This window comes from Schistocerca serialis, chromosome 12 (genome assembly GCF_023864345.2).
Source record: "Schistocerca serialis cubense isolate TAMUIC-IGC-003099 chromosome 12, iqSchSeri2.2, whole genome shotgun sequence".
In the NCBI taxonomy this organism is placed as follows: domain Eukaryota; kingdom Metazoa; phylum Arthropoda; class Insecta; order Orthoptera; family Acrididae; genus Schistocerca; species Schistocerca serialis.
In genome coordinates, this window is record NC_064649.1 from 28,089,512 (window position 1) to 28,115,603 (window position 26,092).

At 47.2% G+C, this 26,092-nt stretch overlaps 1 protein-coding gene and 1 non-coding gene across 2 annotated transcripts in view; both read right to left on the minus strand.

Annotated features, from left to right (window-relative positions):
* LOC126428111 (corticotropin-releasing factor-binding protein) overlaps nucleotides 1–26,092 on the minus strand; it is a 1,025,460-nt gene that overhangs the window by 406,193 nt on the left and 593,175 nt on the right. The window lies entirely within an intron of this gene.
* Trnat-ugu (transfer RNA threonine (anticodon UGU)) lies at nucleotides 21,042–21,116 on the minus strand. The gene has a single exon. It is a non-coding gene; the product is annotated as a tRNA-Thr (tRNA).

Below are 26,092 nucleotides of genomic sequence, written 5' to 3' on the forward strand. Positions count from 1 at the left end.
TCTGGAACAGGACAATATATTGAGAATAGCAAATAAAGTACGTAGTTGATATAATACTTAACTTTAATCCACAATTGTAGAACATCGCTCTTGACGGTACATGTTGTAACCACAATATATATAGCAAAGGATAATGGCGCCTTGCTAGGTCGTAGCCAATGACTTAGCTGAAGGCTACGCTTACTATCGTCTCGGCAAATGAGAGCGTATCGATCAGTGTAGCTTCGCTAGCAAAGTCGGCTGTACAACTGGGGCGAGTGCCAGTACGTCTCTCTAGACCTGCCGTGTGGTGGCGCTTGGTCTGCTATCACTGACAGTGGCGACACGCGGGTCCGGCGTATACTAATGGACCGCGGCCGATTTAAAGGCTACCACCTACCAAGTGTGGTGTCTGGCGGTGACACCACAAAAAGTGTTATTGTAATAAACTGTGAATGTTGCCTACGTGGCCCGGCCCTCCTGCTCAACTGCAATTGGCTGATTAGGGTGGATTGACCATCACAGACCTCATGGAGGAACGGAGCGAGATGAGATTGGTGTACAGACTGCCATTTTTAGAGAACCGCTCCCGCCGCTGCTCCGGCCGCACTCTTCCGTACTAAGGCGCTCGTCAGCAGAGGCGACAGCAGAGGCCGGCACCCGCATTACCAGCACCCGCTGCGAGCCATCGACCGGCCGGCCGGCTGGCGTCTAGCCTCCCTCCCTCCCCCCCCCCCCCTCTCTCTCTCTCTCTCTCTCTCTCTCTCTCTCTCTCTCTCTCTCTCTCTCTCTCTCTCTTCCTATCGTGCGCGCCTGTCCGTCACTCCTGCGTCCCCTGCGGACATGTCGTCCCGACGCCTGCCGCCGGCGTCGCTCAGCGTCAGCTGCCGTCTGTCTGTGACCCACAAATGGACCGGAGGCACCGCCAAAGGCGACCGTCCGCTCTCCAGTATGCACATGTGTCGGTGCAGATCTCCCGTATGCACATGTCTCATGCTGATGTCCCGTATGCACATTTCTGTGGCTTTTGTGGCATTGTAGCGAGAAGGAAGCGACTCTGACTTACTTCTATGATTTCTATATCACTAACCTGGTGTCTCGCCGCTTTGGTAGTCCCTCGTCGCACAGTAGCAGCGCTCAGGTGCCACGTTCAATGTAGGTAGCGATCCTACTGAAGTGGAGTCTTTGGGGATGCCAGTGGTTAAATGTCAACAACGTTTTGTACTATACTCATTTTAATAAAGAAAATACTTTGACACACACGTCGCGGAATTTGCAATATGGCGCCTCTGGGCTACGCCGTTATATTCAACCCTTTACAACACATTAACACATTTCTCTCTTTCCATACTCGTGATATACATTGCCCACGACACGTGGCGTTCACTGATAACTAACCTTCACTTTATATCTTGTTTAACAGCTGCAATCTTTACTCGCAACCGTTCTTTCAGAGCCGCTTCGGTTACTCGACCGTTCGTTTTGAGTGGCGCCTCGCTACTAACTCACCCTGCCTTCCCGACGGACAAGAGAGACCCCACCTTTCTCCTCAGCCAATAAGGACACTTCATTCAGAATGTAGATTGTAAGATCCTGCTGATGTTTATGTCGTTCACTCTTACCTGCCCTGGTAAAGTAGCGTTGGTTGCACCTTCTTACTGTAGTTTGGTAGGCACAGCAGGTATTTGTTTATTAGTGCACGTTCCTCCCCTGGTAAGTTGCAACTCCTTATCTTTACTGTGTGCTTTAACAATTTCACAAACAAAAAATTTTTACGAGTAACAGACAAAAGCGTATAGCCATTTTAATTAATGTCTGCCTTCGTAGCTGAGTGCTTAGTGTAAACGGCTATCGGCGGAGGACCTGGCTTCGATTTCCGACATTCCCAATCATTTTTCCTTGGTGCGAGGACTGTTACGGGATGCACTCAGCCTCGTGATGCCAGCTGGGGAGTTCCTCGACCGAGTGGCATCTGCGCCATGGTCAGGAAAGTCTGCAAAACGGCCGGGACGGCGGTGTGCTGACCATACGCCCCTCTGTACCGCATCTGCACGACCCCACAAGGCAGACGACAACACGGCGGCCCGTAGGCATCCTTTGGGCTTTCACGGCCTGGCGAGGAACTTGTTTATTTTAATTAATGTCGTAGTCATAAGTAACAGAATTTAAAGAAAGGTATCTCCCGCCATTCAGATTTCCATCACAAGGGTGGGCCGTAGAGTTACTCGTACGTACACTATGTGATGAAAAGTATTCGGACACATGGCTGAAAATGACTCACAATTTGGAGGTGCCCTCTACCGGTAATGCTAGAATTCAGTATGGTGTTGGCTCACCGTTAGCCTTAATGACAACTTCTACCCTCGCAGGCATACGTTCAATCAGGTGTTGGAAGGTTTCTTGGGGAATGGCCGCCCATTGTTCACGGAGTGCTGCACTGAGGAGAGGTATCGATGTCTGTCGGTGAGGGCTGGCACCAAGTCGGCGTTCCAAAACATCCCAAAGGTGTTCTATACGATTCAGGTTAGTCCATTACAGGCATGTTACTGTCCTGTAACCGCTACGCCACGGGCCGTGCTTTATGAATAGGTGCTCGATCGTGTTGAAAGATGCAATCCCCATCCCCCAATTGCTCTTCAACAGTGGGAAGCAAGAAGGTGCTTAAAACATCAATGTAGGCATGTGCCGTCATAGTGCCACGCATAGCAACACTGGGTGCAAGCCCCCCCCCCCCCCCATGAAAAACGCGACCACACCATAACATCACCGTCTCCTAATTCTACTGTCGGCACTACACACGCTGGCAAATGACGTTCACCGGGTCGTCGCCATACCCACATCCTGCCATCAAATCGCCATTGTCACTCGACACGACGTTTTTCCACTGTTCAATCGTCCAATGTTTACGCTCCTTACACCAAGTGAGGCGATGTTCGGCATTTACTGGCATCATGTGTGGCTTATGACCAGCCGCTCGACTATGAAATCCAAGTTTTCTCACCTGCTGCCTAACTATCATAGTACTTGCAGTGGATCCCGATGCAGTTTGGAATTCCTGTGTGATGGTCTGGATAGATGTCTGCCTATTACACATTACGACCGATTTCAACATTTGGCTGTCTCTGTTAGTCAACAGACGAGGTCGGCCTGTACGCTTATGTGCTGGACGTGTCCCTTCACGTTTCCACTTCGCTATCACATCGGAAACAGTGGACATAGGGATGTTTAGGAATGTGGAAATCTCGCGTACAGACGTATGACACAAGTGACACCCCATCACCTGGCCACGTTCGAAATCCGCGAGTTCCGCCGAGCGCCCCATTCTGCTCTCTCACGATGTCTAATGACTACTGACGTCACTGATATGGAGTACCTGGCAGCAGAATGCACGTAATATGAAAAACATATGTTTCTGGGGGTTTCGGGATACTTTTGGTGACACAATGTACCTCTGAGATTCCAGAAGAGGACTACGCACTCCATAGCATCGGGTACCTCCGCAAGTTTGTATCCCGTATTACAGGCGCCAAAAGTGGGCATCGTTCCTGACGCGGCGAACGTCAACACGTGCACACACTTCATTGACATGATTTTTTCAAGAAGGCTGAACGGCAGGTCGCTTTGTAAGTCTATTCATTGGGTTGCCTATCTGCAAGTTTCAATCAGTTATATGCGACAATTTGAAGACGATCTCCTCATCCAGACCGTGAAGACCTAAGGGATGTCGACCGACCGCCGCGTCATCATGTGGTTTGCAGCGCCATGTAGACGCGGCACGGATGGGCAAGAGCTCAGCACACCGCTCTCCCGGCCGAATCGCAGACTTTTCAGACGTTGCAGCCGCTGCTGTTGAGTCGAGCAGCTCGTCAGGTGGAATCACGAGGTTGAGCGTGCCTCGTACCAGCCCTTCCACGAACGAAAAGTCGTTGGCAGTACCGGGCACAGAACCCAAGTCCTCCGCATGGCAGCAATCTACGCTGACCATTGAGATATGGGAACGGACCGACAAAATGAGCCAGGGGGTTAATAATAAAACTTGTAGACAGCACTACTTACAGGTGCAATTTATAATTTTGTTGCCAGAAAGAAAGCAGTTCACCTTTAAAGACGACGTAAAATCACTGTGCTGACTCATCTTCCGTACTCTTCAGATCTGGCCCCTGAGGACTTCTTTTTATTTTCAAAGTTGAAAACTCCCTTGAAAGGACGAAGATTTGCAACGGCAGACGAGATAAAAAAAAAAACCTCGCATACGGCGCTTCGCGCTATCCAGTACGAAGACTGCTTGCGGGAGTGGGAACTGCGTTGGGAACGGTGTATCAATTGTGGAGGAGAGAGTTTCGACAGAGGCCATGCACAGTAAGTAAGAGTAGAAAAATTCTATGGACAAACTTCCGGAATTTTTTGAACAGACCTCGTATCAATTCATGAGGTTGAAACTTTAATGGGCACAGGGATTTCCAAAGCATGCCAAGAATTTCCAGGAAACTTAAATTTTCTGATAGACAATTTAAGAAACTAACATGTCGTTCTAGGAACGTTATACGCAATTAGAAAAATCAGGTCTAAAAAACTGTAACCGAGGAATTTCGACAGGATTATATTTTAAAATCAAACATTAAGGTTCAAATGGTTCCAAGCACTATGGGACTCAACATCTGAGGTCATCGGTCCCCTATAATTAGAACTACTTAAACCTAACTAACCTAAGGACTTCACACACACCCATGCCCGTAACAGCCGTGTGGTTCCGGACTGAAGGGCCTAGAACCGCTCGACCACAGCGGTCGATTTACCCTCTTCCATTTTTGTAATATTTAATATGGTTAATGGAACATCTCATTGCGTGATTATACACATTTGTCGTTTCGAATATAATGCTCAATACGTTTTAATACATCTTTCAAAGCAGCGCTCTATTTTATGTAACGGGGATAAAGTGGTCAGTTACGTTACTCCAATTCCTGCACGAAGAGGCAGCAAACACAAAGTTCAAAACAAATGCAGATCCGAGTGCTTTGTTCTCGTGTCGGTCAATGCAAACGAGCGGACATCCAAGGACAGAAAACGAGAGAGCTGAGAAGCGTAAAACTGAAAATGGAGAACCGAGGCTGGTTCTCGAGAACAATGAGAGCTCGTTGGAATCGAGAACTTCTCAGTTCTCGGTTCAGGGAATGCCCGTCACTAACAAGAGGGGACCACGAAGATGGTGACACAAATTTACTTTAGACTCGGTATACCTTTAGGCGGCCATTAAAACAACATAACGTGCAAGTAGTAAGGCACTACTCTGGCAATTCGAGAACATCGCAAGAGAAGTTTTTCGCATCTGTTGCGTGGCTGATGTATCTGAGGGAATGTGCCGGGCGTTATAGTTTCGTGATGGTCAAGTGATAACCACGTGTGGCGTGCAGGTCTACGATGGCCATCGACTTGTGTGCGGCGACTCAAGTAATGTTTGGCTTTTGATCCGCCAGATGCTGGCGTTCATCACACGTACAACTCCTGACAGCATCACCCTACAAATGATTCTCTTCCCGTGGACTATTTTCCGCACGCAAAGACCTACTCAGTGACTTGGATTAGCGAGCATGCAGCCCACTTTCTCTACTAATCCTGGACAGTAAGAATTCGACACACAAAAACAGTACTCAAGAACAGCAAACTCCGTCTTTCATGAATGATTTACTTTTCCTTAACGCTCGTCCTATGAAATTCAGCATAGCATCCTGTTTTTCTACAACTAGCTCTATGTAGTTATTCCACAGGAGGATGCTCCAAACATATACTCGTAAACAGGTTACGGTTGTTACTACTTACAGTAACTGACCGTGAATACTGTAATTAAACGATAATGGGTTCAAGTTGATTAACATTGTTGTTGGTGTGCTGCCATCATCATCATATCATCATCATAATCATCATCATCCCAATAACGTATGCTGCAGACTTCCACGCTGGTCTGCCTTGGCTTAGTCTCCTCTCATATCCAGGTCAACATGCTTAGCACATTCAGGTGATAGTCTCTTTCTACAGTTCTTACCCGCCATACTGCCCTCCACTATCTCTTGATGCGTGAGAGACGTCCCAATACCGTCCTCCACTTTCCCTTGATGCCTGAGAGATGTCCCGACAATCTCACAAGAAGAGGAGAGGCACGCCAGTAATGACAACGGAAAGGCCCTCGGACAGTGCCGCCGTGACACACTATTGTCACCACCTGCAAGCTGGATTTTCATCCGCCACAAACAGTGGAGGATAATCCTTTGCAGGCATGCGGATTTTCATCCGCCACAAACAGTGGAGGATAATCCTTTGCAGGCATGCTAGCGAAATGCTCTTGCTAGTGAAATACTCATGCTAGCGAAATATCAGATTATCAGCATTGGCCACTGAAGCCAAAACAAAACCATACAGGCGTGAAAAAGTTGATGGTAACGAATGTACTTAGCTAATTAACAAATCTTGCTGATTACTTTTACTATCAATGCATAAACTGTAGCAGTTAATTTCGGTACAGATGGCTTTAACCCTACCAATACCAAGGGGTGGGAGGTTACTTCATGCAGACTTTTTGATAATATTGTAATTTACTCATGTACTTTATATTCTAAAATTTTGAAAATAATAGTTGTTGTTTTTAACCAAGTCTATCAGATTTCGCAAATATTTACAATTAAACCAAAAATTTATGTCTTATTGGTAGATGTAACTTTTCACAATGAACGCCAGTTTAGTATCTTCAGGATCTGGACATACTTACAAATCAATAGCTCTTTAAGAAGTATGTTGGAAATAAAAGTCAACATTAATTAACGACATTTGTATTTTTAAAATTTTTTGTCTTCGTCATGTGGTCCCAGTCCCCCCCCACCCCCACTCCTCTTCCCATTAGAATAATGCACTATCAAAAAGTTTCCTTTCGAAGGCCATATAATCCAGAATTGGTATAACTTCCGATCAGGCAAAATCGCTGTGAGCACTGAGACAATGAACCCACCGCCGCACCAGACTTGAGATACCTGTTTGGTAAAACACCATGTCCTTTGGCAGTGATAAGAAGAGTAACAACAAATTGGTTCTCTTTGGACGCATTTGGTAATAATGTCACCGAAGTTCACGTTTCCGCATTTATCGCATGCATGTCGGAAAGAAATGAATTCCACAGTGTCACTTGGCTACAGTCGGTGCTTATATAGCCACATCAGAGCCGCACTACGTTGTATATATGCTGCAGCAACATCTTCAAACGGATATTTTTTCGCCCCCTATAGAACACTGCTAACAGTGGGCTAAATGATATTTTCAGGTTTTGGACCCTACCTCTTTAAAAAGTAGTTGTTAATATATGTCAATAACAATAAACTAATTTTGTTTTTTTTTAATTTTTTTCAGAGTGGGTACCCCATGCATTGCCAATACGTGTCACTAAAAACGTTAGCACAATAAATAGTTACATCCCAGGTGTTTTATTTTGTTGAAGGCTTTGAAGTGGATAATTTTACATTAAGCACACTTCAGTGTCCGCAAATTGGCCTCACCGATCGTGCTGAAGCCCTCTACTGTCGCAAAGTGCCGACAGTGGACCGTGCAGGGCTGTGGCGCACTGTGTTGTTTTTGGACGGCTACCTGTGAACAGAGGGGTCGTAAATACACCATCATGGTCGATTTAATCCAGGCTAAAAGCCTCGCCCCTCTCTGCAGAGAACAGCGGCGGCGATAAAGGGACGCAGCAGCCGCTGCGCGGCAGGTGGGGAAACTCCCGTCCCCTGCAGCGCTGCAACCCGCGACACACAGAAGCACAGTCGTGGGGGGATCCCCCACGCCTGAAAGTCCGCAGCCTGCCGAGTCGGTGCGCTGGCTGACGTGGGCTGTGAGCTATTACCGGGACGACGCGGCAGCCGTACCGGCCTTTTATTCCACCAGACACCCACTGTAACTGCACACCCGGGCCATCAACGCGGCCGCCCGCCTTCTGTTTTAACGCCGTCACTGCCAGACCATTTGGAGTTCCCCCACACACGTCGCATTGCAGACCGAATCGTTTTTTTGTGCTAGGATACGACACGAATATTTTTACAGGTATTGAAGCTTTCCGACACTGAATGGACTACCGATATTTATTGCCTGTTTCCATCGTTGCCGCTTGTAACAAAGTTGGCGAGAGCATTTGCTGCTAATGGCCGATAGGTGTCGACATAGGCAGCCATTGCTCCATGTGTTTGCAAGTGTAGCATGCACTGAGGTGACGAAAGTCATGTGATAGCGATATTCACACATACATATTCCGATACTGTCGTATACACAACGTATAAAAGAGCAATGCATTGGCAGAGCTGTAATTTGTACACAGGTGATCTGTGTTTAAAGGTTTTGGACATGATTATGGCCGCACGATGAGAATTAACAGACTTTGAACATGGAATGAAGTTGGGGCTAGATGCATCAGACATTTCATTACGGAAATCGTTACGGCATTCAATATTCCGAGATGCACAATGCCAAAACTATGCCTAGAATACCACATTTCAGGACAACGCGGTGGCTGATAGTCCTCATTTAACGACCGGAAACAGTGGTGTTTGTGTAGAGTTGTAAGTGTTAACAGACAAGCAATGCTGTATAAAAAATAGCAGTAATCAGTGAAGGACATATGAAGAACGTATCAGTTAGGACAGTGCATGAAAATGTGGCGTTAATGGGCTATGGCAGCAGTGGACTGACACGAATGCCTTTGCTAACAGCACATTACCTGCTGCATACCTCCTGCTTGCCTCATCCTTCTCCCCTCCTCCCTCTCTCTGTTCATTTACTCATCTCCCTCACTCTGTCCATCTCCTCCTCTATCTGCCTCAACCCAACACCGGCCATGCTCATCGGCATGTGTAGCCACTGCAGTATAATTCAATAAACCAGACTGATACTACTTTCAGAACACGTCTGTCATGCAGGGCAGGCTACACATCAGTGGCTTGAAAATTATTAATTTCTTCCTGATGCACAATAGCTAGGTAAAGCAGGCTGACACTGTTCATAGATAATGTTCGTCGTGTGCCAGGCAGCCTATATTCTAGGGGCAGGGAAAAACATGTGTTTGGTCATATCTCTGCTTCTACTGGAGAATGGAGGTTATAAATTCCCTCAGTATTGATACTTGTGAGGTCTGCAGTTTCTGCGAAAAATTTGGCTGAAATCAATCCAGTGTTTTGGAGCAGATCGCAGACGGACAGACAGACACACACACACACTGTTTTATGTTTATAACAGATCGGTAAATCATGCAACAGTCGACTGTATAAGGCGATAAACACTGCAAAAGTAAGTGAGAGCACTTTGATCATGTTAGCAATGACGAATCCGAGTCTGAGATTATTATGGCTGCCAATATCAATTGAAGGTTCATGGTTAGGACACTGTGGTCAACAAAGCTGTTGCACAATGTCTGTATTTAGCAGGAGTTAAATGACTCGTTTGGCAACCATGACGATGCTATCTTTTGTGCACTATGTCATAATCAGTGCTAGCATTATTTTATAAATATTTTTCTGGTATCTTTCTTTGTTTTGTTTTTCAGCGTTTTCTGATAGTACCACATATTAGTACAAAATGCTATACGTTTATTTCTATGTCTCTCTCCCTCGTTGTTAGTTATGTTACTGGCTAAGAACCAGAACGGGTAACATTTATTCAATAGAATTGTTGTAAATAGCTACGTGTTTGAAAGACACAATGCATTACTTACAAGCAGTCGCTCTAAATGAACACTACACAATATTTCAGTTTTACAATAAACTGCAATTACACATACGATAGCAGCCACAGTACCACATTCAAAGCTTCGATGCTATTGGCAGATAACAGCCTCTCCTCTTCTAGTCAGTCTCAGAAAACATTGTTAGTCCACCTCAGGTGAGTGGCAATGTAGCTGGCATAGAATGAAGTGACAAGAGCCGTGGGATATCCTCCTAATATCGTGTCAGACTTCCTTTTGCCTGGTGTAGCGCAACAACTCTATGTGGCACGGACTTAACAAGCCACTGTAACACCCCTGCAGAAATATTGAGCCATGCTGCTTCTATGGTCGTCCATAATTACTGTACAAGGCCAATCCTCTCCTCTGTCAAATAGCAAAGCTAGTGTCTCCTATATTGCTCCTTTCTCTTCTTCCTCTTCATCTTTCTCTATTAACCAAGCAATCTTCTTTTCCTTTATATTTCCTTAATTATGTTACATCATGTCTCTATTCTTCTCCTCCCTTCACCATCAGTCTCTCTCATATTCCCTGCTGTTAGCACTCCTATCTAAAATCTGTCTCTTTCATAATGTCTAATTATAACAGTAATTATCATCTACGAATAAAAACTCTGTATGTATGTATTTTTGCAAGTGTGCTTTTGTAATTCTTTATTTCACTTTTTGTACTGGATCTAGTTTAACATGCCTACTAAAACATATGAATGTAAAATAAGTAGAATGCCTGATTAGATGTGAGAGAGGGCCTGATGGCGCTAATCTTGCCAGGTTAAATAAATCAATAAACAAATAAAAATAAATAAATAATTGCGAAGATGTTGCCAGTGAAGGATATTGTGTATGATTATGTTCCATAAATGTTCGCTGGGATTCATGTCATGTGAGATGAATGGCCTAATCATTTGCTCGAACTGTCCATAATGTTCTTCATACCAGTCGCAAAAAACTGTGACCCAGTGATAACATCATTATTGGTTGGTTGGTTGGTTTAAGGATTAAAGGGACCAAACTGCAGAGGTTATCGGTCCCTTTTTCCAAAATACTAAAAATACCCACAGAGAATAAAAAATGTTCAACAGAATAGGAGACAGACGACACAGAACAAAAGAAACATAGACAAGGACCAGACAAAACGAAATAAAATCACACGGAGTGTGACGGTGGTTGGCCGACCATAGGAACAAAAAAAGGGAAAAGCTAACCACCGAAAACACATTAAAAACATAGTTTAAAACCGTAGGCCAAAGTCCAGAATCAACACAAAACAATAAAATAAAACAGAAACACTCAGATTAAAGAATAAAAACTCCCTGCCCTAATAAAACGTAAAACTGAGGCAGCCATAACAGGGTCATCAGATAAAACGGCAGGGAGCGTATCAGGCAGCGCAAATGTCTGCCTGACCACAGCTAAAAGGGGGTAGGCCATCAGAATGTGGGCCACTGTCAAAGCCACCCCGCAGCGACATACAGGAGGGTCCTCCCGGCGCAGTAAATAACTGTGTGTTAGCCGGGAGTGGCCAATGCGGAGCTGACAAAGGACGACTGAGTCCCTGCGGTTGGCTCGCATGGATAACCGCCACACAGTCGTCGTCTCCTTAATGGCACGGAGTTTATTGGGTGTGTTCCCATCGCGCCATTCAGCGTCCCAAAGTGCAAAAACTTTTCGGCGGAGGACTGCCCGCAAATCAGTCTCAGGGAGGCCAACATCCAGAGATGGTTTACTTGTGGCCTCTTTCGCCAGGCGGTCAACATGTTCATTGCCCGGGATACCGACATGACCGGGGGTCCACACAAAGACCACAGAGCAGCCGCAACGCGCAAGAGTATGCAGGGACTCATGGATAGCCATCACCAGACGAGAACGAGGAAAACACTGGTCGAGAGCTCGTAAACTGCTCAGGGAATCGCTACAGATAACGAAGGACTCACCTGAGCAGAAGCGGATATACTCTAGGGCTCGAAAGATGGCGACTAGCTCAGCAGTGTAAACGCTGCAGCCAGCCGCCAAGGACCGTTGTTCGGAATGGTCCCCTAGAGGTAGCGCATACCTGACATGACCAGCAACCATCGAACCGTTGGTGTAAACAATGCCAGAGCCCTGATACGTGGCCAGGATGGAATAAAAGCGGCGGCGGAAGGCCTCTGGAGGGACCGAGTCCTTCGAGCCCTGTGCCAAGTCGAGCCGAAGGCAAGGGCGAGGAACACACCATGGGGGTGTACGCAGAGGCGCCTGGAAAGGAGGTGGAACAGGGAAAAACCCAAGCCCGCAGAGAAGCTCCTTGACGCGTACGGCGATTGGACAACCCGACCGGGGCGACGGTCTGGCAGATGGACGACCGACTGCGGGAACAGGACATGGTAATTTGGATGCCCGGGCAAGCTAAAAACATGGGCAGCATAAGCAGCCAGTAATTGTTGGCGTCGTAACCGCAGTGGAGGGACACCTGCCTCAACAAGGATGCTGTCCACAGGGCTGGTGCGGAAGGCACCAGTGGCAAGTCGGATCCCGCTGTGTAGTATTGGGTCCAGCACCCGCAATGCAGAGGGGGATGCTGAGCCATAAGCCAGGCTCCCATAATCCAGACGGGATTGGATTAGCGCCTGGTAGAGCCGCAACAGGGTAAATCGGTCGGCGCCCCAGTGGGTGTGGCTCAAGCATCTCAGAGCGTTTAGATGCTGCCAACACACCTGTTTAAGCTGCCGGATATGAGGCAGCCAAGTCAACCGGGCATCGAAAACCACCCCCAAAAACCTGTGTGATTCCACCACTAAAAGAAGTTCGCCAGCAAGATAAAGCCGCGGCTCCAGGTGGACAGTGCGTCGCCAGCAGAAATGCATTACGCAGGTCTTGGCTGCCGAAAACTGGAACCCATGAGCTACAGCCCAAGACTGTGCCTTGCGGATAGCACCCTGTAGCTGACGTTCAACAGCTGCAATGTCAGTAGAGCTGTAATAAAGGCAGAAGTCGTCAGCATACAGGGGAGCAGAGACAGAATTTCCCACGGCTGCAGCGAGCCCGTTAATGGCTATTAAAAACAGGCAGACACTTAAAACAGAACCCTGTGGCACACCGTTCTCCTGGACGTGGGTGGAACTATATGAGGCTGCGACTTGCACGCGGAAGGCACGATACGACAGAAAATTTCTGATAAAGATCGGCAGAGGGCCCCGAAGACCCCATCCATGAAGCGTAGAAAGGATGTGATCACGCCATGTCGTATCGTATGCCTTACGCATGTCGAAAAAGACAGCGACCAGGTGCTGACGGCAGGCAAAGGCAGTACGGATGGCTGACTCCAGGCTCACTAGATTGTCGGCGGCGGAGCGGCCTTTACGGAACCCACCCTGAGATGGAGCCAGAAGGCCCCGAGACTCCAGTACCCAAGTCAAGCTCCGGCTCACCATCCATTCGAGAAGCTTGCAAAGAACGTTGGTGAGGCTAATGGGGCGGTAGCTGTCCACCTCCAAAGGGTTCTTGCCTGGTTTCAGAATGGGGATAACGATACTTGCCCGCCACTGCGACGGAAACTCACCCTCGACCCAAATACGGTTGTAAAGGTCGAGGAGCCGTCGCTGGCACTCCACTGAGAGGTGTTTCAGCATCTGGCAGTGGATGCTATCTGGTCCAGGAGCGGTATCAGGACAAGCGGCAAGGGCACTGTGGAATTCCCACTCACTCAATGGAACTTTGTACGATTCTGGATGGTGGGTGCGAAACGAAAGGCTCCGACGTTCCATCCGCTCCTTAATGGAGCGGAAGGCCTTAGGGTAATTCGCAGAAGCGGAACTCATAGCAAAATGCTCTGCTAAGTGGTTTGCAATGACGTCGGAGTCAGTACAAACTGCTCCATTCAGTGAGAGCGCAGGGACGCTGACAGGTGGCCGATAGCCGTAGACGCGTCGAATCTTGGCCCAGACCTGCGATGGAGTGACATGGTGGCCAATGGTGGACACGTATCGCTCCCAGCACTCCTGCTTGCTTTGGCGGATAAGGCGGCGGGCCCGCGCACGCAGCCGTTTGAAGGTGATGAGGTGGTCAATGCAGGGATGTCGCTTGTGACGCTGTAGCGCCCGCCGGCGATCTTTAATCGCTGCAGCGATCTCAGGCGACCACCAAGGCACGGTCCGCCGCCGAGGGGACCCAGAGGAGCGGGGAATGGCAGATTCGGCGCCAGTAACGATGCCGGTGGGGACCGATTGAACCACCACATCAATGTCGTCATTAGAGAGAGGCTCAAGAGCGGCAGTGGAGGAGAACAAGTCCCAGTCAGCCTTATTCATAGCCCATCTGCTAGGGCGCCCAGAAGAGTGACGCTGTGGTACTGACAGAAAGATCGGAAAGTGGTCACTACCACACAGGTCGTCATGCACACTCCATTGGACAGACGGTAAGAGGCTAGGGCTACAGATTGAAAGGTCAATGGCGGAGTATGTGCCATTCGCCACACTGAAGTGTGTGAAGGCACCATCATTTAAAATCGAGAGATCGAGCTGCGACAATAAATGCTCAACGATGGCGCCTCGACCTGTTGCCACTGACCCACCCCACAGAGGGTTATGGGCGTTGAAGTCGCCCAATAGCAAGAAAGGTGGCGGCAATTGGGCTATCAGCGCAGCCAGGACATGCTGCGAGACATCACCATCCGGTGGAAGGTAAAGACTGCAGACGGTAACAGCCTGTGGCGTCCACACCCGAACAGCGACAGCCTCTAAAGGTGTTTGGAGAGGGACAGACTCGCTGTGCAGAGTGTGAAGGACATAGAGGCAGACGCCACCAGACACCCTTTCATAAGCAGCCCGGTTCTTATAACGACCCCGATAGCCATGGAGGGCGGGCATTCGCATTGCTGGAAACCAAGTCTCCTGGAGAGCAATGCAGAAGAAAGGGTGAAGGCTGATAAGTTGTTGGAGCTCAGCTAGATGGTGGAAAAAACCGCCGCAGTTCCACTGGAGGATGATATTGTCCATGGCTGAGAAAGGCGTGAAAGGACTGGGAAGGCAATTTACGCCGCTTGTTCACTCACTGCCACCAATTCAGTACCCGTACGAGAGGCATCCATGGCGTCTGAGGGACCAGCGAGATCAAGGTCCTCAGCGGACGCTAGAATCTCGACTTCATCCTCAGACGCAGAGCGCGAAAGGTGCGGTGGGGTTGGTGCCACCGCAAGTTCTTTGGCCTTAGTGGTCTTTCTCTTGGACTTCTCTCGCTGAACCTTGGGTTTCACCGGCTGGGAAGGCTTCACCGATTCAGTCTCCGGGACAGAGGAGGATCGTGAAGCCCTACGGCCGGCCGCTGGTGAGGACTTATGCCACTGGCGGCCGTCATCCTTCCCGCTGGTGGAACCCTGGGAAGGGAGGGTCCCAAGGGAACTCTTACGGGCGAGAGTAGCCGAAGAAGTTAGATGCTTCTCCGGCTGAGAAGCGGGGACGGACGTCCCTGACGGGTGGGAGGAGGTTGCTCCTGAGGGAGGTGGTGCAGGAGCAACCGGTTGGGTAGAGCCCCCCATGGGCAAGGGGGCAGGAGGAGTCTTACTGCTTATCGAGCTGGCTGGAAGTCTCGAAACTGATGGGGCTAGCACAGTTGTTGTAGCAGCTGCATAAGAAGATGTCATTCTCACAGGATGGAGTCTGTCATATTTCCTTTTGGCCTCAGTATAGGTCAGCCGGTCCAGGGTCTTATATTCCATGATTTTGCGCTCTTTCTGAAAGACTTTGCAGTCAGGCGAGCAAGGTGAATGGTGCTCCCCGCAGTTGACACAGATGGGAGGCGGGGCACATGGAGTATCGGGATGAGATGGGCGTCCGCAATCTCGACATGTGAGGCTGGAAGTGCAGCGGGAAGACATATGGCCGAACTTCCAGCACTTGAAGCACCGCATCGGGGGAGGGATATAGGGCTTGACGTCACATCGGTAGACCATCACCTTGACCTTTTCCGGTAACGTATCACCCTCGAAGGCCAAGATGAAGGCACCGGTAGCAACCTGATTGTCCCTCGGACCCCGATGAACGCGCCGGACGAAATGAACACCTCTACGTTCTAAGTTGGCGCGCAGCTCGTCATCAGACTGCAAAAGGAGGTCCCTATGGAAAATAACACCCTGGACCATATTTAAACTCTTATGTGGTGTAATAGTAACATTAACATCCCCCAACTTGTCACAAACAAGTAACCTGCGTGACTGGGCGGAGGATGCCGTTTGTATCAGTACTGACCCAGAGCGCATTTTAGACAAGCCCTCCACCTCCCCAAACTTGTCCTCTAAATGATCGACGAAGAACTGAGGCTTTGTGGAGAGAAAAGACTCCCCATCAGCTCTTTTGCAAACTAAGAATCGGGGCGAATAACTGTTACCTCCATCCTGAGACTTACGCTCTTCCCACGGCGTGGCCAGGGAGGGGAACGTTTTCGGATCGTACTTCTGAGCATTAAATTGAGCCCGAGAACGCTTAGAGACTACTGGCGGCTGGCCGCCAGCGAGAGATGATGTACCACGCTTCATTGTGGGTCATCCGCCCTGATGCCACCTACTCCGACCAAGGGCCCTCCCCACGGGCGCCACCCAGCCACAGCAAAGGCCACCTGGCAGGATGGCCATTGCCGGGAGTCCCGATACCCCAGGAGGATAGGCATCTACTCCTTGGCATACGTGGGGAGTTAACGGCGCAGGCATCAGTAGAGCGATCCCTGTGTTGTGAGGGGGCTACAACCAAGAGGGTACATGGCGGCCCCACCACAACGGACTGGCTACCGTGCTGGATCTTAGGTGCAAAAATGTCCAAGGCCGTCGTTGCAGTTAAAAGAAACACTGCGGAGTGCAGCGTGGTAATCGCACCCAGGGACGCATCCTCCCCCAAGAGATCGAAATCGAGCGGGACACCATTGCAACGACGAGAAATCCGGCTAAAGGTCTAATTGCACGACGGATACAGTGCACCATGTAAGGCGCCCTTCCCCAATTGGCTCGCTCTTCGGATAAATTTAGAAAGATGGAGGTCGAACCCGAAAGGGGACCATCACATAAGGCCGAAACATGTGAGACTCCTTTTAGTCGCCTCTTACGACAGGCAGGAATACCGCAGGCCTATTCTAACCCCTGAACCCGCGGGGGGGTAACATCATTATTTCAGAACATGAAATCCACGAATGGCTGCAAATCGTCTTCAGGTAGCTGAACAGAACCATTTCCTGTCAAAGATTGGTTCAGTTGGACAAGAGGATCCAGTCCATTCCATGTAAACACAGTCCACACCATTGTCGGGTCACCACTAGCTTGCACAGTGCCTTGTTGACTGCATGGGTCCACGGCTTCATGGGGTCTGCGCCGCACCATTAGCTGAAATCGGGATTGATCTGCTCAGGCCACGGTTTTCCAGTAGTCTAGGTGCCAGTGGATATGATCTTGAGCCCAGGAGAGGCAGAAGATGTATAAAGGAGGTGGGCAGATGGAGAAGTAAGAAGGAGAGGTGTAAATGGAAAGAGAGCAGGGAAGGAGGATATGGTAAGAGGGGGGGGGGGGAGGAGGAGGAAGGTGTGGTCAGAGAAAGAGGGTAGACCAAATAGACAAGGAGTGAAGAGACACAGACACTAGGGAGGAGAACGAGACAGATAAAAGTGGAACATGACGTGAACACAGAGAGGGGGAGGAGGAAGTGTGTTAAACATATGTGTCAAACACATATGTGAGTGAAGCTGTGGAGAAAAGGTTAGTTTCTTCGTATTTTAAATTCGTTGTTGGAAGGCCTTCCCTCATCACAGGTGTCAGGTAACCTAAGGGAGGTAAGCTGTGTTTGACACCCGTTTGTGAATCACTGAAACTTTGTTCTGTTTGTTGTTATATGTTAAATGCTTGTGTATCTCATTTTCAGATACAGAGAATGGAGACCGGCCAAGTATTTGCCTAAATGAGCGTGGAAAACCGCATAAAAGCCACACTCAGGCTGGCAAGTGTTCCAGTGCAAGGCAGCTGATCCTCCACATGCATTCAAACTCGGGTTGGTTGATCTCCCTATCTCAAAAGGTTCTGCACCACACGTTGATCTATGCTAGCATGCAATTTAAACAACAAAAAGCTACTACTATAAAACAGACAGATTGAGAGCTTACAATACTATGCAAATAAGAGTCATATTCTGTCTCAGATAAACAGATGTACTGAAGTCTTCGCATACAAACACAATGAAAATCACTTTGAGAAATTTTAATGATACTGTAATATACAGTCCAGTCACATCAATGTGACCATTTCCTATCTTCTGCGTCAACATGTAACAACCACTAACAGTTGTGACATGGCAGCACTATCATCGGAAGGCATATAAAGCATGTCGGTGGAAGTGGAAAACAGTGCAGTCATTGTCATAATGCAGTTTATCTCACGTACAAAAGTATATGATCATTGGCCTTCGGGACAAGGGTGAAAGTATTTTCGAAATGGCAAAGTTTGTAATGTATTCACGTGCTGCCATGGTTAAAGTATATTGTTGTGGCAAAATGGCGCTACACAAAACTGGTGCTGAGGCAACTGTGGTGCACCTAGGTTCATAGGTAACAGCGGTTGACAGAGCTGTACAGACAAATAGACCAGCCACTCCTGAGCAACCTACCGCCCAGATGAACAAAGTGGCTACCAACAATCTCTCAGCGACCGTTTACCGAACATGGCTATGTATGGGCATCTGCAGCAGGCACCTGATTCATCCACCCTTGCTGACTGCTGTTCATGGCGACGAAGGCTGGAACTTGCACGCCAGTATCGCAGCTGGACGTCCATTGACGGGCCTTTTCAGATATATAACGTATAATGCTCCGTTGGACAGATGGCCGTTGGTGTGTATGGCGTGAAACGTGTGAAAGCAAACATCCTTCAACAATTATTGGAAGGGTCAAGGCTGGATGAGGGAGCATTCTGGTGAGGGGAACCTTTTCGTGGTATTCCCAGTGCGATCTCGTCATTCTGGAAGGCACAGTGGATTAACACAAATAAGCATCTGTCCTTGGGGACCATGACCTTCCTACATGCCGTCTGTTTCTCCTCAGCAGGATCGCATCTACCAGTTGGACAATCCAGTGTGTCACACAGCTCACAGTGTTCGTGCGTGGTTCGAATAGCAACAGGATGAGTTTACCATACTCCCCTGGCTACCACACTCCCCGGATTTAAATCCAATCGAGAATCTGTGGGACCAACTTGATCGGGTTGTTCGTGCCATGGATCATCAACTGAGGAGTCCAGCTGAGCCGTCAGGGCAGTGGAGTCGGCATGGCTTCACAGTACCTTCCAGAGCCTCACTGACTCCATTCCTGCAGGTGTTGCGGGGGTCGACTTTGCAAAACATGGTTGTTCAGGCTTTTGACAGTGGATGTCGTTAATGGGGGAGAGTTTTCGAAGTTGGACCGTCGCCCAAATTGAACCAACTTCGTATCTCGCTGTGTGTTGGTTACAAACTTTTAAGTTGGCTCTGCTGGAGATAAATTTTATCTAGGTCACGTGGCGCAAAGGGCAGGTGACAATAGCCATTGAAGCGAGAACAGTTGCCATTATTGTATTTTCTTCGACATTGCTGCACGTGTTGTGCTGCAAATCATAAGCTTTTCTATGCAGTACTTGTAAGTAAATAAATTATTTGCAGTATAGTTCACAAGGGCTATTCATTAGTTAATAATTAAACATCACAAAACTAGAGTTTAATTTTGTGAGTGCCTGTAGCTTTACCTTTGCTTATATTTCGTCCAGCTGTCTAAGTTGGACCAGTGCCTGTTTCCTAATTTGGAGTGGTCCAATTTAGGTGAAACTCATAACAAAAAACATTTAAGTGCATTTTTACTATAAGTAATAGGTACGGGTAATGTTTTGAGGTTTTCAAGATGGCAAAACTTTTACAGTAGGTATAGATAATCTTTTTAGGTTTTGAAGATGGAGAAAATGGAAAAGTACGGGAAATGGATGGAAAGTGAGCTGAAGGTCACCGTGGCAGCGTACAGAAACGGTGACCAAGGACTTAACGGGTGTGCTCGTGTATATGGAGTACAAAATGGTTCAAATGGCTCTGAGCACTATGGGACTTAACTTCTAAGGTCTTCAGTCCCCTAGAACTTAGAACTACTTAAACCTAACTAACCTAAAGACATCATACACATCCATGCCCGAGGCAGGATTCGAACCTGCGATCGCAGCGGTCGCGCGACTCCAGACTGTAGCGCCTAGAACCGCTCGGCCACTCCGGCCGGCTATGGAGTACCCAAAGCTATAATAAAGAGTTAAGCTGATAGTAAAAACTATTTCTCAACTGAAGTTATGTTATTTGGAAGACAATCAACTTTTACGACGGAGATGAAAAAAGTTATCGCAGATCACCTCCTTTTTGTTTGAAGAGAGGTCTTCTGGATTTACTGCCAAAGATGATCGTGACCTTGCATTCGACATAGCAGAGAAATATGAACTACCTCATTCTTTCAACAGAGAAAAGAAGATGGCGTGCAAACAGCGGTTTTATTCATTTATCAGGTGAAATCCACTGCTTTTCCTCCGTCAGTCAGAAGGAACGTAAAGGGCCAGAGCAAATGGGTTTAATAGAGACAATGTGACTCAATTCTTCGACCTCCTTGAGAAAACAGTAGATGAGAATACAATTACAGCTTGCAGTATATTTAACGTCGGCTCAAAGGAGGCAAAAAAATGTCATCACGCAAAAAGGAAGGCACCAAGTGGGATCTATCACACGCGGGAAGGAAGAAGTTAATACCACAGTCGTTTGTGCTGCCAGTGATGCTGGATACTTTATTCCACCTATGATTATAGGCAAGCGTAAGAGGAGATGAAAGAACTTGATATCGGCGCTGCACCAGGAAATGTAGTTGACATCTCAGATACCAGCTGCCTGAATTCTGAGTTCTTTGTGTCGCTACTAAAACAGTTCAAAAACCACGTGGACTGTACGAAGCATTCACCTGTGCTCCTGCTATTTGATGGTCACACAACACACCGCAGGAATAATGGGATTATCATGTTGCAATTACCTGGGCACACTACGCACAGGCTGCAACCACGTCAGTTGCACCTCTTCAAACCTACTTCATTCAAGCCCAGGACAATTGGTTACATGAAAACATAGGTAATACTATAACGCAGTTTCAAGTTTCAAATGGCTCTGAGCACTATGGGACTCAACATCTGTGGTCATAAGTCCCCTAGAACTTCGAACTACTTAAACCTAACTAACGCAAGGACTGAAATGATAATTAAATGGACACCCTAGCTGCAAACAGGCGTTGATATACTTCATTGGGGACATGTTGAAAATGTGTGCCCCGACTGGGACTCGAACCCGGGACCTCCTGCTTACATGGCAGACGCTCTATCCATCTGAGCCACCGCGGGCACAGAGGATAGTGCGTCTGCAGGGACTTATCCCTTGCACGCTCCCCGTGAGATCCACATTCCCAACATATCCACACCACTACATTCATAGTGCGCCTAATAGATGTTTGCGCACTATCCTCTGTGCCCGCGGTGGCTCAGATGGATAGAGCGTCTGCCATGTAAGCAGGAGGTCCCGGGTTCGAGTCCCACTGGGGGCACACATTTTCAACATGTCCCCAATGAAGTACATCAACGCCTGTTTGCAGCTAGGGTGTCCATTTAATTATCATTTCATTTCTAGCAAAGCTGCATGGTCATCCACGGTAACTGTTCTTTCGGGAACAGATACTACCGTCATATATAGTTAACCTAAGGACATCACACACATCCATGCCCGAGGCAGGATTCGAACCTGCGACCGTAGCAGTCGCGCGGTTCCGGACAGAGCGCCTAGAACCGTTAGACCAGCGCGGCCGGCGCAGTTTCAAGTATCTGGTCTGTTGAATAAAGCATATGGCCGAGCAGCAACAGTTGGAATAGCAGAGAGTGCCTTCCGCTCAGCAGGAATTTGGCCTTGGAATAGGAATGTGTTTTCAGATCAACAGCTGATTGCTTGTAAAGTCATGATAATTTTCTAGAGAAATCCAGTTCTACGAATGTTAGAGAGGAATCTTCTTTAGAAGACATTTCTCGTGATGACGAGTGTATCGGCCGACGACACCCACAAAGAAATTCAAGAAGCGTTGCGAACAAAGTGTCACAATTCATACAAGAAGCTTGCTATTCGAGGTAGAAGAAAAGCACAGAATGCTACTGCAATCGCTAGCAGTCCTTACAAACAACAATTAGAGCAATCGTAGGGTCAAGTAAAGAAACAAAAAGCTGCTAAGCAGCTACACTATGTGATCAAAAGTGTCCGGACACCCCCAAACACATACGCTTTTCATATTAGGCGCAGTGTGCTGCCATCTGCAAGGTACTCCATATCAGCTACCACAGTAGTCATTAGACATCGTGAGAGAGCAGAATGGGTCGGTCCGCGGAACTCACGGATTTCTGATTGGGTGTCCCTTGTGTCATACGTCTGTACACACTCCTAAACATCCCTAGGTCAACTGTTTCCGATGTGATAGTGAAGTGGAAACGTGAAGGGACACGTACAGCACAAAAGCGTACAGGCCGACCTCGTCTATTGACTGACAGAGACCGCCGACAGTTGAAGAGGGTCGTAATGTGTATCTACATCATCACACAGGAATTCTAAACTGCATTAGGATCCACTGCAAGTACTATGACAGTTAGGCGGGAGGTGAGAAAACTTGGATTTCGTGGTCGAGCGCTCATAAGCCATACATCACGCCGGTGAATGCCAAACGACACCTCGCTTGGTGCAAGGAGCGTCAACATTGGACGATTGAACAGTGGAAAAACGTTGTGTGGAGTGACGAATCACGGTACGCAATGTGGTGATCCGATGGCAGGGTGTGGGTATGATGGATGCCCGGTGAACATGAACTGGCAACGTGTGTGGTAAAAATCGGAGGCGGTGATGTTACGGTGTGGTCGTGTTTTTCATTGAAGGGGCTTGCACCTCTTGTTGTTTCGCTTGGCACTATCACAGCACAGGCCCACATTGCTGTTTTAAGCAACTTCTTATTTCCCACTGTTGAAGAGAAATTCGGGTATGGCGACCGAATCTTTCAACACGATAGAGCACCTGTTCGTAATTCACGGCATGTAGCGGAGTGGTTACTCGACAATAAAATCCCTGTAATGGACTGGCCTGCACAGAGTCCTGACCTGAATCCTACAGAACACCTTTTGGATGTCTTGGAAAGCCGATTTCGTGCCAGGCCTCACCGACCGACATTGATACTTCTCCTCAGTGCAGCACTCAGGTGTACAATGGACTGACATTCCCCAAGAGACCTTCCAGCACCTGACTGAACGTATGCCTGCGAGAGTTGAAGCTGTCATCAAGGCTAAGAGTGGGCCAACACTATACCGAATTCCAGCATTACCGATGGAGGGCGCCACGAACTTTAAAGTAATTTTCAGCCAGGTGTCCGGATACTTTTGATCACATAGTGTATATTTCTCAAAGAACAGACGACAAACGGCACTGTTGGAAATTCAAGCTGGATCTGTGCTTTTTTGTAAGATGATTAAAGAAGATGCAGCGTTTGGACTGTAAATTATGAGTTCATACACGACGTGCCAATGTGAAGCCCAGTATAAACAAATTTTTCTGCTCATATTGTAATTAGACTTCAATATAATTTGCCATTCTTAATCACAGTTAATTATTAGTACATTTCAGTGTGAGAAATTTTCTCATATTTTCCTGTGCAACATGTTTTCTAGTTTATTCTTTGTTTTGATTCGAAGCGTTTATAGCTACGAGTACGAAAATTATTTCAGTAATTTCGTAATATAAACGTCTTAATGATGATGAATATTTCAAAACTACCTAAATAATATGTTTGTTGAACTGAATCTTTATTTAAAATATTAAGTTCTTATTTACTTTTTATTTGTTGTTTTATTATTTGGTCCAATTTCAACAACTGAAGGTCCAAATTAAGGGACCGCTTTCATAATTCAGACCATTTACATATCTCTAAATTTTACATGATTCCTATTTATGATATTTGTTTGATCGAAATATGATACCACCTGGTGAAATTGTTCAGGATGTAGCTTTTTTTTACAGTACTTTTGTTTGAATTAGACACATAATAAAGGCTTCGGGTAGTAAAATTAAAGAAGTGTCCCATATAGGCAACCTTCCCCTATGATTTAAATTGCAGTTTCCTATTACATTGAAACAATGCGCCACAATAAGACTCGAGGCTGAGTCCTTTCGTACTGTTCTGGAGACTTAATCATTTCAACACAAACATAGAGTAAAGTCATTCGTTAGTTAAATGCACTGTAGAAACCACATGAAATAAACAAAGACACTGCATCATGAGGCAAGCAAGAGAGACATCGTCAAATAGTAACAGGTAGAACATTAAGGTTGCCTGAGCCGTGGCATGGATGATATCTCTGTTTCAGTAAATTTCGCATTCCAGCTATCATTATTTTGTTTTGGACAAACGAGTTATCACAACGACTGAGGAGCGAATATATTGAAATGATCATCCACTGAAACTCAAAAATCTTGCTAAAGTTTCTGAGTTTAGCTCTTACAGACGTGGCTCCTAAACTAGAGGTGGCCAGAAGATGGCTCTAACTGTTCTTCTCTTAAAGACCAGATACGGAATGAGAGCCCTCCTCAGCTGCTATTCAAAACTACCCTCCTGAGGAAAACGGTTGGCTAATCACAGTGACATTACTTGTTATGACCATCCTAACTAGGTCTCCGAATCAAGTTCTGACTCTGCAATGTCAGGTTGTCACTCCCTGGTGAATTTTTACCGCTATCTTCGTCTCGCAGGCATATTCCCCTGTATGCGAAGGGAGGCTTTTATCACACAAAGACTTGGGTTTTAACGATAACAGCCATTCTTGCCCATTGTTTGTAAATTTTTCATGCCATTAACAACGGATCCACAAAAAATGAGACAAAATACTCCTGTATTTGTGGATGGTGGTGGTGGTGGTGGTGGTTATATAACAATCGTCACCATCATTATCTCCTGTTGCTCGTCTTTGAAAACATGTAAAGTTAATATTGGTGTTAGTTACAAAACAATTTTAATGAATTTTTACCACAATGATTCCTCTTACTTAATTCTAATTTATCTTGTGGCTCAACTTGGGTACGGGTTTGAGACATGTATTGCACATTCCTCCTCCCCCTCTCTGCGTCCACCTCTTTCTCTCCTTGTCTCTCTCTCAGTGCTTTCCATGCCTCTTTCTGCCCATCCCCTCCTCCCTCCTCTGTCCTCTCTTTCTCTGTCCATCATCTCCCTATCTGTCTCCTTTTCTGTCCATTTCATCTCCCCCTCTCTCACTATCCATCTCCACCACCATCTCTCAGGTCAGCCCTGTCCATCCACACGAGTAGGCTTAGCAAAACAGGTCGTTAAAGCACGACGATTCTACTCCAACACAACATGCAGGTCACGCACGGTAGCCTACACGCCAGGGGCCAGAAAACCATTCTGACTCCTGACGGGTAAGCCATCTTGCAAAGTCGATAAATCAGGCTGATACTGTTCCCACACAACATCCCACAGGCTGGAACAATCATTTTTTGCCCGCATCGATATTCCTATTGCAAGTAGGATACTGGTGAGGGCTGCTCTTTTTGTGCCAAATTTGGTTCGAAGTGATGCAGGGATTTAGGACGACATCCCAAACATAGACAAATGTTGTTGTTGGCTCTGAGCACTATGGGACTTAACATCTGTGGTCATCAGTCCCCTAGAACTTAGGACTACTTAAACCTAACTAACTTAAGGACATCACACACATCCATGCCCGAGGCAGGATTCGAACCTGCGACCGTAGCAGTTGCGCGGTTCCGGACTGAGCGCCTTAACCGCGAGATCACTGCGGCCGGCTGTTGTTGTTGTTCTTGTGGTCTTCAGTCCTAGGACTGGTTTGATGTAGCTCTCCATGCTACTCTATCCTGTGCAAGCTTCTTCATCTCCCAGTAACTACTGCAGCCTACATCCTTCTGAATCTGCTAGGTGTATTCATCTCTTGGTCTCCCTCTACGATTTTTCCCCTCAACGCTGCCCTCCAATACTAAATTGGTGATCCCTTGATGCCTCATAACATGTCCTACCAACCGTTCCCTTCTTCTAGTCAAGTTGTACTACAAACGTCTCTTCTCCCCAATTCTATTCAGTACCTCCTCATTAGTTATGTGATCTACCCATCTAATCTTCAGCATTCTTCTGTAGCACCACATTTCGAAAGCTTCTATTCTCTTCTTGTCCAAACTATTTATCGTCCATGTTTCACTTCCATACATGGCTACACTCCATACAAATACTTTCAGAAACGACTTCCTGACACTTAAATCTATACTCCATGTTA